The sequence below is a fragment of the Triticum aestivum genome, chromosome 4B, assembly GCF_018294505.1.
Source record: "Triticum aestivum cultivar Chinese Spring chromosome 4B, IWGSC CS RefSeq v2.1, whole genome shotgun sequence".
In the NCBI taxonomy this organism is placed as follows: Eukaryota; Viridiplantae; Streptophyta; class Magnoliopsida; order Poales; family Poaceae; genus Triticum; species Triticum aestivum.
Genome location: NC_057804.1, coordinates 640,318,640 through 640,334,224, shown reverse-complemented (window position 1 = coordinate 640,334,224; position 15,585 = coordinate 640,318,640).

Below are 15,585 nucleotides of genomic sequence, written 5' to 3'. Positions count from 1 at the left end.
TTGCTTCATCATGCTTATGTTTGCATTACATTTACCATTTCTTCCCCCTCTTCTCTCCGGTAGACTACGGGACCGACGCTGCTGCTGCCCAGTTCGACTATGGTGTTGACGACCCCTCCTTCTTGCCAGAGCAACCAGGCAAGCCCCCCCCCTTGATCACCAGATATCGCCTATTCTCCTCTATACTGCTTGCATTAGAGTAGTGTAGCATGTTACTGCTTTCCGTTAATCCTATTCTGATGCATAGCCTGACATTGTTGCTACATCTGTTGATACTTTACCTGTAATCCTAAATACTTAGTATAGGATGCTAGTTTATCATATGTGGCCCTACATTCTTGTCAGTCTGCCTTGCTATACTATCGGGCCGTGATCACTCGGGAGGTGATCACGGGTGTATACTATACATACATACTATACATATGGTGACTAAAGTCGGGTCAGCTCGTTCAGTACCCACGGTTGATTCACGAATTGGGGGCTGAAAGGACATACTTTCCCGACGGCCCTATGTGTGGATCTTTGTGGTGGAGCGACAGGGCAGGTTGAGGCCACCTAGGAGAGAGGTGGGCCAGGCCCTGGTCGGCGTTCACATGTTCCTTCATTATAACACGCTTAATGAGATCTTGGTATTTGATCTGAGTCTGGCAATTGGCCTATACGCACTAACCAACTACTCGGGAAAGATATGGCACTCGACGTCGTGGTATCAGCCGAAGCCTTCGTGACGTCAGCGACTGAGCGGGGCGCGCCGGGTTGGACTGCATAACGCAACTTCCTTTGTAATGGAGGTTGCTAGGTCTGCTAACCGGCCGCGCACGCAACGTGCATGTGTGCAATGGGCCTAGACCCCTGCGCGCATAGGATTTAGACCGGCGTGCTGACCTCTCTGTTGTGCCTAGGTGGGCTGCGAGGTGTTGATCTTCCGAGGCTGGGCATGACCCAGGAAAGTGTGTCCGGCCAAATGGGATCGAGCGTGTTGGGTTATGTGGTGCACCCCTGCAGGGAAGTTAATCTATTCGAATAGCCGTGTCCCTCGGTAAAAGGACGACCCAGAGTTGTACCTTGACCTTATGACAACTAGAACCGGACACTTAATAAAACACACCCAGACAAGTTCCACAGACAACCCGGTGATCGCTCTTCCACAGGGCGACGAGGGGGGGGGGGGATCACCGGGTAGGATTATGCTATGCGATGCTACTTGGAGGACTTCACTCTACTCCGTTCTACATGCTGCAAGGTGGAGGTTGCCAGAAGCGTAGTCTTCGATAGGACTAGCTATCCCCCTCTTATTCTGGCATTCTGCAGTTCAGTCCACTCATATTGCCTCCTTACACATATTCCCATGCATATGTAGTGTAGCTCCTTGCTTGCGAGTACTTTGGATGAGTACTCACGGTTTCTTTGCTCCCTCTTTTCCCCTGTTTTTCTCTTCTTCTCGGATGCCGCAACCAGACGTTGGAGCCCAGGATCCAGACGCCACCGTCGACGATGACTACTACTCTGGAGGTGCCTACTACTACATGCAGGCTGCTGACGACGACCAGGAGTAGTTTAGGAGGATCCCAGGCGGGAGGCCTGCGCCTCTTTCGATCTGTATCCCAGTTTGTGCCAGCCATCTTATGGCAACTTTTTTCTTTATGTCTGTACTAAGATATTGTTGCTTCCGCTGACTCGTCTATGATCGAGCACTTGTATTTGAGCCCTCGAGGCCCCTGGCTTGTATTATGATGCTTGTATGACTTATTTATGTTTTAGAGTTGTGTTGTGATATCTTCCCATGAGTCCCTGATCTTGGTCGTACACGTTTGCGTGCATGATTAGTGTATGATTGAATTGGGGGCGTCACAGAGGTCCATATGGGCCAAGGAGGACGTGGAACGTGAAAGTATGGGCATCCCAAACCCCTTGGAGGATTTCACCGCCCGCAGGAGCGTGAGGTCGTCACGGCCCGGTACCATTGGGACCCAGTCAAGAAGGTTTTCGAGACGGACCCAGTCACAACGGAAATCATGAGACTGCTGGTAATTTTAGTTTCTGATCAATTCGACTACATGTTTAGTCATATTTGTAAAGGATCCTTGTTCCTTTTGTAGAGAGAGCAGCACAGGATTGCGGCCGAAAGTGACTCGCCGTCTGAGGCGTTGTTGAGGCCCAAGAGGGACACCCCATTCAACCGAGAGTTGAACATATTGAAACAAATCCCGATGGACACTCGGTCGTCGTATGGATGCGTGCTCGATGTCGGAGACAGCGCCACATGGAAGAAGTACTACGGTGAGATCACGGAGGAGAGAAAGGAAAGACGAAGGTTAACTGTAGAAAACATCGACAAGAAGGTTGACATTGCGGTTGAGAAGAATTCAGCTAAGACAGTCGCAACAGCGGCAGCTGCCGTAAAATAGGAGCTGACTGTCTTGGTTCCGGCTATCATTAGTTGGAGCAGGCGAAATCCAGAAAAATATGCATCGGACTTTCCCCTCGCAGACTTCTTTGGGAGCAGCTTGACTGCATTGCACCAGCATCAGCACCTGCACCTGCACCAGCACCTGCTCCTACATCGGCTCTCGCACCTGCTCATAGCAGCCCGTCCTCCGTTTGGGACGTGCTCGGTGGTGCTTCTTCTTTGGCTGAGCTCGACGCCCTCATGGTACCTGTCACACCGGCCCTCTTCATTAAATTTATAATCTCCCGTTTCCGTTGCCTTTCAGATGTCTCACATTGCAGACATGTATTTGCAGGCTGAAGCCCCGTGCACCATATTGTACGATATCAACGGCCAAAAGGTGGACATGGCGAAGGCGACGACAATGAAGCCGAAGGAACAATTGTTCCATAGCCGGCCAATCCCCCTGACGTCTTCAAGGTTTCCATGGCCAGTGTTAAACCAGGACACGAGAATTTGATTCCTCAGATACTAGGGGAAGATGACGACGAGACCCTGCGGCGGCTTGGTGATTGGAAGACGTGGGTCCTGTTGTGGCCAAAGAGTCTGCTTCGTCTGGAGGTGGCCGGGAGCACACCCATGACCACGCAGCCTTCGCAAGGTATGAACATCTGCACCCCACCTACCCAATTAGCGCCGCATGTCATGCTGGGTGATAGCGGACTGGGTGAGGAAGAGGCTCCATTGTCGCTGATGACATTGCCATAGATGAGGATGAGGATGACGATGACACTCAATAGTATCTCAATACTGGCGCCATTGATGACGGAGGATTGATGGCTTGGCAGTATGAGTACTCAGGGTTTGAGAGTCACGAGTCGGTGCCTGAATTGCCGCCTCTGGAGCTTGAACATACTATAGACGACCTTCCATCAAAGAAGCATCAGAAGAGAGCGAGGAAAGGTAACAATAAAGCTGCTGCTATGATCCAGCCGCCTCCGCAGCCTTGGGTTCAAGACCGTATACCTGTCTGCGGTGTGGCAAAATACCATATCCCCGGTGAACCATTCCTACCTGAGGCATCGGTACAGGCCATACACAGCGATCTAAGGAGACTTCATGACGATGTGCTGCGGAGAGAGAAAAGCCTAATCACCTCGGAAAATCTAGGATACCCACTCTACGTGGTTAACGTGCCGCGGAAAAGGTTGTACGTCGACTCATTGCCCGCAGAGAAGTTCTTCCTTTGATTCGATTAAATCTTCGACATGTTTCACTTGAAGAAGCTGGATTTCACGTTTGTCTGCCTTTATGCCTTGTACATGAACTACATCATCGGGATTGAGCATATACCTTATATCTGTGTCGCTGACCCATACTTCATGCATGATGGCTTCTTGGCAGTCTACGTAGAGCACCGTCAATATGCGAGGGACTACATCATCGATTTCACGATTCTCGTGCCTTATCATCCCCTGTAAGTCATCCGCGCGGATATCCTTCCTTCGATTTCAATCATTCATTGGCACGATGGAGGCTAATTAATTTGAGGTGTACTTCATTTGCGCAGCCACGGGCGCGCCATCCTCATCATCCTTTACCCCCGATACTCCCACGCTCTTTACTTGGACTCGTCGAAGAACATGAACAAAAAGGATTACACCCACATCAAGTCTGTTCTCGATAGTGATATCTTTTTCTACAGCATAAGGGGTGGAGAGATCAAGGACAAGAAGAAGAGGAGCGGCAAGCCCGCCTTCAGCCATAAGACCGACTTCTGCTGCATCCAGGAACCGAGTGATATTCTGAGTGATGGATTCTATGTCCTACACCACATGCTGGAGTACAGACGGGGTCAGCAGAACCTTCGCGTGTTACCTACATTCGGGGATGCCCATATTCTGCAATGGGCAAGGAACGTAGGAGATATCGAGGATCATCAGCTTCGAGCTGAGTTCTATCACATCCAACGCAAACTTGCCCAAATCATCATGAAGGAGGTCCTAAAAAAATAGGGTTGTTCTATGAGGAAGGGAAAATGTCGCGGGAAGACGTCCAAACATGCGTAGCCTCTCAACGTCTCGACCTGAAGCCTTTCACTAAGCTCGAGGACTATCTCCCTGACTTGGATGGATGACATGACATGTTGTGATTGTCGATATATAACAATGTGTCCGTTTAGTCCATACTTTATGTATGACAAAACTTTTAGTTATGCATGACGAAACTTTATTTGTGATGTAATTAAACCGTCCTCCTCGACTAGTGAAGATCACTCTAGTTAGGGCATTTTGGGTACGATGAACTTTGTTATTCATGCTTATGATATGTTGCTTCTATTTTTGCCAAGTCTGTCTCTTTCTGTTGCTCAGCTATATATGTTGCATATCATCGACTCATGTGACGATGCAGGTTCATAGATCATCGATGGTGAAGAAGTGCTATGCCAGGAGTATACGACAAGTGGCCAGAGTGTCAGGCCCAGGTGTACCGGTTTCCGGTTTCTGAGTGACAGCTAGTAGTTAGTTTAGGTTCACGCTAGTGCAAGAGAGGGATACGAACTCATGTAGTGCATAGTTCCGCTCTCACTCATAGTGATAGCTCTTCTCGCGTATATCATTGTTTAGATGGATGATGATGTAGTTGCAAGAACTTGTATTGCTATTTTTGAGATGATGAAGAGAGACCACTTTGTGTTGGATGATGATTATGATGATTACATGATTTGATGCTATGATTACATTTGTATGTGTATGATATGCTAAAGTTTATTGTATAAAGCATGTTCAAATACAAAACAAATATGTAGAATAATAATAATAAAACTAACAGTAGCGATGGGAGTAGAGTTAGCAGCAACACGCCCTAGATTAAAGCACTGCAGATATTTGCAGTAGCGCATTGTGCTAAAGCTCGCTGCTGCTAGGCATGTATAGCAGTAGCATGGGTCAGCACACGCTACTGATACATGTTAGCTGTAGCGCCGTATGAGTAGCGCGGTGCCCCATGCTACTGATACACCTAATACGCGCGCTACTGCTAGGCTTTTCCCTAGTAGTGTATGATCACCCAGTTACGAAGTGACGTTTGATACCACAAAAGGCATTCCTCCCACATCCGGGAGTTGCATGATCTTATGGTCGAAGGAATATGCATTTGACATCAAGAAAGCAGTAGGAAAAACTGAACAATTATATGCTATGCTAACAGATGGGTCTTGTCCATCATATCATTCTCCCAATGATGTGATCCCGTTATCAAGTGACAACACATGTCTATGGTTAGGAAACCTTAACCATCTTTTGATCAATGAGCTATAGTCTAGTGGAGGCTTACTAGGGACACGATATTTGTTTATGTATCCACACATGTATTTAAGTTTCCGATCAATACAATTCTAGCATCAATAATAAACCTTTATCATGCTTAAGGAAATATAATAATAACCACTTTATTATTGCCTCTAGGGCATATTTCCAACAGTCTTCCACTTGCACTAGAGTCAATAATCTAGATTACATAGTAATGAATCTAACACCCATGGAGTCTTGGTGTTGATTATGTTTTGACCGCGGAAGAGGTTTAGTGAAGGGCCTGCCACATTCAGATCCGTATGTATTTTGCAAATTTCTATGTCTCCATCCTTGACCTTTTCATGAATGGAGTTGAAGCGTCGCTTGATGTATTTGGTTCTCTTGTGAAACCTGGATTCCTTCGCTAAGGCAATTGCTCCAGTTTTTTTAGAAAAGATTGTCATTGGACCCGATACACTGGGTATTACACCCAGATATGAACTCCTTCATCCAGACTCCTTCATGCGCTGCTTTTGAAGCAACTATGTACTCCGCTTCACATGTAGATCCCGCCACGACGCTCTTCTTAGAACTGCACCAACTAACAACTCCACCATTCAATATAAATACGTATCCGGTTTACAACTTAGAGTCATCCAGATCTGTGTTGAAGCTAGCATTGACGTAACCCTTTACGACGAGCTCTTCATCACCTCGGTCAATTTCACACATTGCAACACAGGCAAGAACCCTTTCTTTGACTGGTCCATTTTGAACTTCTTCAGAACTTTGTCAAGGTATGTGCTGTGTGAAAGTCCTATTAAGCGTCTCAATCTATCTCTATAGATCTTGATGTCCAATATGTAAGCAGCTTCACTGAGGTATTTCATTGAAAAATTCTTATTCAAATATCCTTTTATGCTATCCAGAAATTCTATATAATTTCCAATCAGCAATATGTCATCCACATATAATATTAGAAATGCTACAGAGCTCCCACTCACTTTCTTGTAAATATAAGCTTCTCCGGAAGTCTGTATAAAACTAAATGCTTTGATTACCTCATCAACGTGTATATTCCATCTCTGAGATGCTTGCACCATTCCATAGATGGATCTCTGGAGCTTGCACACTTTGTTAGCACCCTTAGGGTCGGCAAAACCTTCTGGTTGCATCATATACAACTCTTCTTTAAGAAACCCATTAAGGAATGCAGTTTTGACGTCCATTTGCCAGATTACATAATCATAAAATGCGGCAATTGCTAACATGATTCTGACAGATTTAAGCATCACTACGGGTGAGAAAGTCTCATCGTAGTCAACTCCTTGAACTTGTCAAAAACCTTTTGCGACAAGTCGAGCTTTGTAGATAGTGATATTACCATCAGCGTCTGTCTTCCTCTTGAAGATCCATTTATTCTCAATGGCTTCCTGATCATCGGGCAAGTCCACCAAAGTCCACACTTTGTTCTCATACATGGATCCTATCACAGATTTCATGACCTCAAGCCATTTGTCAGAATCTGGGCTCATCATAGCTTCTTCATAGTTGGTAGGTTTGCCGTTGTCTAACAACATGACTTCCAGGACAGGATTACCATACCACTCTAGTGCGGAACATGTTCTGGTCGACCTACGAGGTTCATTAGTAACTTGATCTGAAGTTTCATGATCATTATCATTTGCTTCCTCCCTGGTTGGTGTAGGCATCATGGGAACGGTTTTCTTTGTTGTGCTACTTTCCAATTCGAGAGAAGGTACAACTACCTCATCAAGGTCTAATTTCCTCCCACTCACTTCTTTCGAGAGAAACTCCTTCTCTAGAAAGGACCCATTCTTAGCAACAAAGATCTTGCCTTCAGATCTGTGGTAGAAGGTATACCCAATAGTTTCTTTAGGGCATCCTATGAAGACACACTTCTCCGTTTGGGGTTCGAGCTTATTAGGATGAAGCCTTTTGACATAAGCGTCACATCCCCAAACTCTAAGAAACGACATCTTAGGTTTCTTGCCAAACCATAGTTCATATGGTGTCGTCTCAACGGATTTAGACGGTGCCCTATTTAATGCGAATGCAGCTGTCTCTAATGCATAACCCCAAAATGATAAAGGCAAATCGGTAAGGTAGATCATAGAATGCACCATATCTAATGGTTACAACATTCGGACACACCATTACGATGTGGTGTTCCAGATTGCATGAGTTGTGAAACAATTCCACATTGTTTTAAATGAAGGCCAAACTTGTAAATCAAATATTCACCTCCGCGATCAGATTGTAGAAATTTATTTTCTTGTTACGATGATTCTCCACTTCATTGTGAAATTCTTTGAACTTTTCAAATGTTTCAGACTTGTGTTTCATTAAGTACATATATCCATGTCTACTCAAATCATCTGTGAAAGTCAGAAAATAATGAATACCCGCCGCATGCTTCAAAACTCATCGGACCGAATACATTGGTATGTATTATTTCCAATAAGTCATTAGCTCGCTCCCTTGTTCCGGAGAACAGAGTTTTAGTCATCTTACCCATGAGGAATGGTTCGCAAGTATCAAATGATTCATAATCAAGTGATTCCAAAAGTCCATCCGCATAGAGTTTCTTCATGCGTTTTACACCAATATGACCTAAACGGCAGTGCCACAAGTAAGTTGCACTATCATTATCAACTTTGCATCTTTTGTCATCAATATTATGAATATGTGTATCACCACGATCAAGATTCAACAAGAATAGACCATTAACTAAGAGTGCATGACCATAAAAGATGTTACTCATATAAATAGAACAACCAATATTCCCTGACTTAAATGAATAACCATCTCGCAATAAACAAGATCCAGATATAATGTTCATGCTCAATGAAAGGATCGAGAAGAGGTGTCTAGAGAGAGGGTGATTAGACCATCAAGAAGTAAAGATAGCAGTTTTTAGGTTTTTCAAGTTGAGGTTGCAAATTAGCACAATTTCAAGCATTCACAGAACAATTCGAGCAAGCATGCAAAGAGTATATGAGCAGCGGAAAATAAAGCATGCAACCTGCAAGAAAGTAAAGGGACGGGATTGGAGTGTGCAAACACAACTGGAATCGGCTAGTCTAGATACAAAAAGTAAATTGTAACCAAGAGATTCAATGACCATAACATTTTGTATGGAGCTGTCATGTTAGATGGCCACCTTACCCTTTGAGTTATCACCAAAAGTGACATACTTTCGAGGGACGTCGTTTTCAGCAAGCTCATGAAACATATCCTTGTCTCCGGTCATGTGATCGGTACATCCACTATCAAGAACCCATTACTTTCCTCCAGCCATGTAGCCGCGAAGGTTAGCCATAAGACCAAAGTGTCCCATAGACTCATCGAGATCATAGTCATTATCATTATCCTCATCATAGTATCCATGTTCAACATCATCTTGCGGTTGATCATTTCCTAGAGAGAGTGATTCATTAGTTTTGTGATCATGACAATGTGCATCTCTATGAATTCTTATGACTTCGGAAATGATATTGCTAATGATTCCAACATCTCCTTTGGCACGCATAAGATTGCTAAGCTCAAATAGACAATCACCAAACCTAGGATCATTGGGACTCATCTTATTCAAAGAATAGACTTGTGAATAATATCATCTAAGTTTTTCAAGGAATGGTCTAGAAATCGTTGATAACCCACAAGTGTAGGGGATCGCAACAGCTTTCGAGAGTAGAGTATTCAACCCAAATTTATTGATTCAACACGAGGGGAGCCAAAGAATATTCTTGAGTATTAGCAGTTGAGTTGTCAATTCAACCACACCTGGATAACTTAGTATCTGCAGCAAGGTATTTAGTAGCAAAGTAGTATGATAGTAATGGTAACAATGGTAAAGGTAAATATAGCAAAAAGTAATATTTTTGGGTTTCTGTAGTGATTGTAACAGTAGTAACAGAAAAGTAAATAAGCGAAGCACAATATATGAAAAGCTCGTAGGCAATGGATTATTATGTCGGATGCGATTCCTCATGTAATAGCTATAACATAGGGTGACACAGAACTAGCTCCAATTCATGAATGTAATGTAGGCATGTATTCCGAATATAGTCATATGTGCTTACGGAAAAGAACTTGCATGACATCTTTTGTCCTACCCTCCCGTGGCAGCGGGGTCCTAGTGGAAACTAAGGGATATTAAGGCCTCCTTTCAATAGAGAACCGGACCAAAGTATTAACACATGGTGAATACATGAACTCCTCAAACTACGGTCATCACCGAGAAGTATCCCGATTGTTGTCACTTCGGGGTTGTCGGATCATAACACATAATATGTGACTATAGACTTGCAAGATAGGATCAAGAACACACATATATTAATGAAAACATAATAGGTTCAGATCTGAAATCATGGCACTCGGGCCCTAGTGAAAAGCATTAAGCATAGCAAAGTCATAGCAACATCAATCTCAGAACATAGTGGATACTAGGGATCAAACCCTAACAAAACTAACTTGATTACATGGTAAATCTCATCCAACCCATCACCGTCCAGCAAGCCTACGATGGAATTACTCACGCACGGCGGTGAGCATCATGAAATTAGTGATGGAGGATGGTTGATGATGACGATGGCGACGAATCCCCCTCTCCGGAGCCCCGAACAGACTCTAGATCAGCCCTCCCGAAAGATATTACGGCTTGGCGGTGGCTCCGTATCGTAAAACGCGATGAAACTTTCTCTGATTTTTTTCTCCGTGAAACAGAATATATGGAGTTGGAGTTGAGGTCGGCGAAGCTGCAGGGGGCCCACGAGATAGGGGGGGCGCGCCCAGAGGGGGTGGGCGCGCCCCCACCCTCATGGACTGGGTGTGGGCCCCCTGGTCTTCATCTTTTGGGAGCATTTTTTATATTTTCTGAAACTTGTCTCTGAGGATTTTCAGGTCATTCCGAGAACTTTTGTTTTCTACACATGAAACAACATCATGGTAATTCTGCTGAAAACAGCGTTAGTCCGGGTTAGTTCCATTCAAATCATGCAAGTTAGAGTCCAAAACAAGGGCAAAAGTGTTTGGAAAAGTAGATACGTTGGAGATGTATCAACTCCCCCAAGCTTAAACCTTTGCTTGTCCTCAAGCAATTTAGTTGATAAACTGAAATCGATAAAGAAAAACTTTTACAAACTCTATTTGCTCTTGTTGTTGTAAACATGTAAAGCCAGCATTCAAGTTTCAACATATATTATGAACTAACCATACTCACAATAACACCTCAGTCTCACAATTACTCATATCAATGGCATAATCAGCTAGCGAGCGATAATAATAAAAGTCGGATGACAACACTTTCTCAAAACAATCATAACATGATATAACAAAATGGTATCTCGCTAGCCCTTTCTGAGACCGCAAAACATAAATTCAGAGCACCTTTAAAGATCAAGGACTGACTAAACATTGTAATTCATGGTAAAAGAGATCCAGTCAAGTCATACCCAATATAAACCAATAGTAATGAATGCAAATGACAGTGTGCTCTCCAGCGGGTGCTTTTTAATAAGAAGGTGATGACTCAACATAAAAGTAAATAGATAGGCCCTTCATAGAGGGAAGCAGGGATTTTTGGAGGTGCCAGAGCTCGATTTTAAAATAGAGATTGAATAACATTTTGGGCGGCATACTTTCACTGTCAACGCAACAACTATGAGATGGCTGTATCTTCCATACTACATGCATTATAGGCAGTTCCCACGCAGAATGGTAAAAGTTTATACTCCCCCACCACCAACAAGCATCAATCCATGGCTTGCTCGAAACAACGAGTGCCTCGAACTAACAACAGCCCTGGGGGAGTTTTGTTTAATTATATTGATTTGCTTTGATCTTTTTGGATCATGGGACTGGGCATCCCGATTACCGGCCCTTTCTCGTGAATGAGGAGCAGAGTCCACTCCTCTTGAGAATAACCCACCTAGCATGGAAGATATAGGCAGCCCTAGTGGAAACATGAGCTGCTCGAGCATACAAAACAGAATTTCATTTGAAGGTTTGGAGTTTGGCACATACAAATTTACTTGGAACGATAGGTAGATACCACATATAGGAAGGTATGGTGGACTCATATGGAATAACTTTGGGGTTTAAGGGGTTTGGATGCACAAGCAGTATTCCCGCTTAGTATAGGTGAAGGCTAGCAAAAGACTGGGAAGCGACCAACTGAGAGAGCGACAACAGTCATAAACATGCATTAAAACTAATTCACACCGAGTACAAGCATGAGTAGGATATAATCCACCATGAACATAAATATCATGAAGGCTATGTTGATTTGTTTCAACTACATGCGTGAACATGTGCCAAGTCGAGTCACTCAATTCATTCAAAGGAGGATACCATCCCATCATACCACATCATAATCATTCTAATAGCATGTTGGCACGCAAGGTAAACCATTATAACTCATAGCTAATCAAGCATGGCACAAGCAACTATAATATCTAAATGTTATTGCAAATATGTTTACTTCACAATAAGCTGAATCAGGAACAATGAACTCATCATATTTACAAAAACAAGAGAGGTCGAGTTCATACCAGTTTCTCTCATCTCAATTAGTCCATCATATATCGTCATTATTGCCTTTGCCTTTCACTCGCACGGCCAAATGATGTGTATAATAATAGTGCACGTGCATTGGACTAAGCTGGAATCTGCAAGCATTCAACTAAAGAGAGAAGACAAGGTAATATGGGCTCTAAGTTAAATAAACAATCATGCATATGAGATCCACTAAACATTTTCAATATGGTCTTCTACTCTCAACTCCCCAAAGGAAAGAAAATAAAATAAAACTATTTACACGGGAAAGCTCCCAACAGGTAAAAGAAGAACGAGAAATCTTTTTGGTTTTCATTTTAATTTCTACTACAAACATGGAAATTAAACTAACTAATTTTTTGGTTTTTCTTAAGGTTTATCAAACACACAAGAAGAAAACTTGAAAAAGAAAATTAAACTAGCATGGATAATACAATGAAAGAGTATGAGCACCGACGACTAGAATAGTGTGTGAACATGAATGCAAAGTCGGTGAGAAATACGTACTCCCCCAAGCTTAGGCTTTTGGCCTAAGTTTTCTATGGCTATGGATAGCCTGGCTGATATCCGTAGTTGTAACTGGGGTCGTACTGAGATGCAGCAGCAAATGCCTCCTGAGCTGCGGCATGTTGGCGAGCCGCCTCCGCTCTCCCCTCGTGTTCAGCTGCTTCCTCCCTGGTAACAACATATCTTCCCTTTGCCTGATAATCAAAAAAGGAAAGGAGCAGGAAGAGTAACATGGACAGAGCTGTGTCTATCAAAGATTAGTCGATACTGGAGGAATTGTTCATTCCTCTTAAGAAAATGATGGTTGACCATAGCGTCATAGTCTAAATAAGCAGGAGGCAACATCACATCACCCTCTCGTGGGGCTATACCAAGATAATTTGCCACATGGGTCGCATAAATTCCTCCAAATAAATCTCCAGCTCTACCATTTTTATGCAACCTATGTGCAACTATTGCCCCCAAGTTATAATCTTTATAACCTAACACAACACTCTTGAAGACACAAAGATCAGGGACACACATATGACACGCTTCATCTTTACCGTTAATAGATCTACGAGTGAAGAGAGCAAAATAATGTATAGCAGGAAAATGAATGCTCCCTATGGTAGCTTGTGTAATATCCCTAGATTCTCCCACAGTAATACTAGCAAGGAAATCTCTAAACTCAGATTTGTGGGGATCATTAACACTTCCCCACTGCGGGAGTTTGCAAGCAGTAGTAAAATCTTCTAAGTCCATGGTATAAGATTTGTCATAAATATCGAACATGACATTATGAGAATTACGCGAAGATGAAAATTTAAACCTTCTCACGAACGAATCAGTTAGATAGTAGTACTGAGGACACTTATCTTGTATGAAGTCCTCAAGGTCGGCATTACACACATATGTATCAAATTCATCCTTAATGCCTGCATTGACCATAAACTCTTCTGACGGCCATTCACAAGACCGCACTTCAGCTTCCCTTGGTGGCTCATCGTCTTGCTCACGCATAGCAAGCCTGGGTCCTTTCTTTACTGAGGAACCACCTTGGTACATTTTCCTGAACATATTTCTTTTTCTGCAATATTTCTAAAATTTTAGTAACTTCAAAATAAAAGTAAATAGAACTAAACAAGATTGATAGCAACTACTCCTACAAGTTCCTAGAGCCTATATCATGCATTAAAATTACTTGGGACCTCATAAATTTAACATGCAAGCTCAAGAACAGGGTCACCAAGGCAGCAAGGATTTGCAATGAATAAAGCACTAGAACAAAAACTATTTGGACCAATGGAGGAGTCACATACCAAGCAACAATCTCCCAAAGTAGTTTTGTGAATGGAGCTTTGAGCAAGGAGATCGAAAATCGTAGCGAAATGAGCTAGAACTCGTGCTTGAGCCGGATAAGGATTTTTTTGGGAATAAGATGGAGTGTGTGGGTGCTGGCATAAATGGAGGGGTCCACCAGGGGCCCACGAGATAGGGGGCGTGCCCAGGGAGTGTGGGCGCACCCTCCACTCTTGTGGTCAGGTGGCAAACCCCCCTGCAGTGTTTCCAGTGCCTAAAATCCTCAAATAATTCATAAAAAGGTCGTACTAAAGTTGCAGGGCATTTGGAGCACTTTTATTTTCGGGATATTTTTTTATTGCATGGATAATTCAGAAAACAGACATATGATACTATTTTTGCTTTATTTATTTTAAATAATAGAAAGTAAAAATAAGGTACATAAGGTTTTGCCTTCTAGTTTCATCCATCTCATGATCATCAAAATGAATCCACTAACAAGGTTGATCAAGTCTTGTTAACAAACTCATTCCGAATAACACGGAACCGGAGAAATTTTGAAGTGACACTAGGTTACCTCAACGGGGATATGAACATCCCCAACAATAAGAATATCATACTTTTTCTTGACAGTAGGGAGAGGAAATTCAAAACCTCCGATAATAATTGATGGAATTTTCTCAATAGTATTTATGCTGTGAACTTGAGGTTGTTTCCTCGAAAAATATACTGTATGCTCATTTCCATTAACATGAAAGGTGACATTGCCTTTGTTGCAATCAATAACAGCACCTACGGTATTTTAAAAGGGTCTACCAAGGATAATCGACATACTGTCGTCCTCAGGAATATCAAGAATGACAAAGTCTGTTAAGATTGTAACATTCGCAACAACAACAGGCATGTCCTCACAAATGCCAACCTGTATAGCAGTTGATTTATCAGCCATTTGCAAGGATATCTCAATGGGTGTCAACTTACTTAATTCAACTCTACGGTACAAGGAAAGAGGCATAACACTAACATCGGCTCCTAAATCACATAAAGCAGTTTTAACACAATTTCTTTTAATAGAGCAAGGTATAGTTGGCACTCCGAGATCACCAAGTTTCTTAGGTATTCCACCCTTAAAGGTATAGTTGGCAAGCATGGTGGAAATCTTAGCTTCAGGTATTTTCCTCTTATTAGTGATGATATCTTTCATATATTTAGAATAAGGGTTTGTTTTAAGCATATCAGTTAAGCGCATGCGTAAGAAAATGGGTCTAATCATTTCAGCAAAACTCTCAAAGTCCTCCTCATCCTTTGTCTTGGATGGTTTAGGAGGGAAGGGCATGGGTTTCTGAACCCATGGTTCTCTTTCTCTACCATGCTTCCTAGCAACAAAATCTCTCTTATCATAATGTTGATTTCTTGATTGTGGGTTATCAAGACCAACAACAGGTTCAATTTCTATATCATTGTTATTACTAGGTTGAGCATCTACATGAACATCATTATTAGCATTATCATCAGGTTCATGTTCATCTCCGGATT